Raw genomic sequence first — 2,796 nt, 5'->3', positions numbered from 1 at the left:
GAAAGATGGTTGCCATTCGCGGTACAGAACGAAGTTGACCAACAATTAGACGTGTATCGTGTGACGGCAGGGCACTCATGGAGCATTTTTAGGGCGTAAATTCGTGATTTTACGTTTCTCTTCGTGTATCGATCATATGTGTACATGTAATATTTTGGAAAATACAGGCATCTGGAGAAGAATGAATCTTTATAGTAGCCCTATGTACATGGATTTATCTCCGTACATATGTGCCTGGGTTCCAGAAAGCCACATTCGATTCGGCGGGGTGATTGTTCAGTATAGATCTACAGAAGTGACGGACGTCTGTTCGTCACACACTTTTGGTAGGCCTGTGCGGTAGTTAAGGCTAGTGGAAACATCGTATTTGCGATATTGAAGATCTCCCCGGACTGTTATCCCGGAAACCCTGAATTAATCATTTCCGATGTACTGTGACGTATGCGTCTTGCACTGAAAACCATCACACATCCGAAATCGGTAACTTGCGATGTTCCGGCACGTTCACTACACATCTGTCTTCAACAGACCGCTCAGATACCGAATCGCACACGCAACAACAACTAGCCACAACACTCGACGCAACTTGAAATGAGAGAACTTTCCCTGTGACTTTTGACCATTAAGTTCATTTATTCGGAGCGCAGTTCATAAATGATTTGGGTTTAACGTTTCGCCGATGACAAGATCAAACTTTTCATTTACCTTTCACAAATGTTCATTGTGCCTTCTATCGGTCTCACGGTATACCTCCAGTAAAACTCGATCGATATTTTTGCGAGCTTACCTAGAGTTTCATTAATATACTGCCTCGCAAAACTTAAAGACGAGATAGCTAAAGTAACATACACTGAAAAGCCAAAACATTAAGACCACTGCACACTGCAAAGTTGGATGCCTCCTGGTGACGCTACGGGCATGTGACACAGTTTTAAAAGTATATAAGCCAAGCAGAGACTGACGAGGATTATCCTAGCCAAGATATTGACCGAAAGTGGGGAAGTCCATTGAGATAAGTGACTTTTACAAACGGCAGATTACTATACGCAGAGCATGTGAACGAATATATCGAAAACGGCGAACCTGGTCGAATGTTCACATGTTCACGAGCTACTGTCGTGAGCATTTACGGAAAGTGGCAGAAGGACAGTGAAACTGCCACTAGGCGCTAAGTGGCTGGATGATCACTACTGTTCACAGAACGTGGGGTTCGAAGGCTTGTCTGTTCTGTAAAGTAGGATAGATGGCGATCTGTGACACCTCTGGCGCAAGAACACAATGCTGGTGGACGCACACTGTTGAACAAGTGGCTCCGTAGCACACAACCCCTGCGTCTTCACATGCTGGCCCGATGACATCGCCAATAAGGATTGCAGTGGCTTCGGGATAATAGAGATTGGCCGTGTATCACTGGAATCGTGTCGGCTCGTCAGATGAATCATGTTGTGGCTACACTAGGCCGATGGTCGTCTCCACAAGCGTCGTCATCCAGGGGAACGGCTGTCCGAAACGTGCACCGCTGCACGAGCGCAGGCTGGTTGGAGAAGTATCACGCTATGCGGAGATATTCTCCTGCGTTTGCATGGTACCTGTGGTGATAATTTCTTCTCTGACGACGATGTCATATTTCAGCAGTATAATTGTAAATGTCTCGGAGCCAGAATCGTGCTACAGCGCTTCGATGAGCATGATACTGAAATAAAGTTAGTTTATAATTTATATAAAAAACAGCTACCAGCCACATGTATGGTTTAAAAAGGTTGATCTTGGGCACCAAATTCGCCCGATGTGAAGACGATGGTACCCACCAAGTCGCTATCGAGTGCCATCACTGAGTACACAGATTAGCGGCCGGTTATTTACGGGAATTACATGACTTTTGCGTATACACCTGGTGTCGCATAGATCCATAAATCTGCCAACGAACTGCAGAATCGGTGATATATTGCGTTACAAAGATGACCCAACAAGCTATGAAGCAGGGGGTCATAATGTTTTCGCTCGTCAGTGCAACACATTAACTACTCGGTGGAAATCAATGAATTTGCGGGAGCACGTCCCCAGTCGCGCAAAGATAGGCTGGACATAACATGGCGTGAGTGTGACTACAGCTCCAAATGGGACTGGCCCCACCACCCAAGGCAGTTGAATGGGAAAAGACGGTGTGTGTGTTTTGTGTGTGTGTGTGTGGGGGGGGGGGGGGTTGGATGACGTCACACGTGGAAGAATGGTCGGGAAGCTACAAGAAGGACGACCTGTGACGAGTGTAGCCCTGGTGTTTGGTACTGGTCACAGCATTGTTTCACGAACGTGGGGAGAGTTGCGAAACACAGGCATTGCTGCACGAAGGAGAGGAGGTGATCGACCACGTTCAACTACAGCGGCAGATGACGGCTGCATTATGCGACAGGCAAGAAGGGAGCCACTCCAAACAGCAAGTGCAATTGCAGCCATATTTAAGCCGACTGGAAGGCACGCAATCTCACACTCCACAGTGGCACGGCGACTACATGGGGATGACCGAGCGAGGTGGCGCAGTGGTTAGCACACTGGACACGCCATCCTTTTTTAGGTTTTCCGTGATTTCCCTAAATCGCTCCAGGCAAATGCCAGGACGGTTCCTTTGAAAGGGTAAGGCCGACATCCTTCCGTAATCCGATGAGACCGATAACCTCGCTGTTTGGTCTCCTCTCCCAAACAACCCAACCCGACTACATGGGGATGGTCTATTTGCCCGACGGCCAGTACCTTATTTTCCGTTGACACCCGCACGTCGGCGGCACCTTTTCCGATGGT

The sequence above is a fragment of the Schistocerca piceifrons genome, chromosome 1 (assembly GCF_021461385.2).
Source record: "Schistocerca piceifrons isolate TAMUIC-IGC-003096 chromosome 1, iqSchPice1.1, whole genome shotgun sequence".
Classification (NCBI taxonomy): Eukaryota; Metazoa; Arthropoda; class Insecta; order Orthoptera; family Acrididae; genus Schistocerca; species Schistocerca piceifrons.
Note: the sequence above shows the minus strand (reverse complement) of the source record.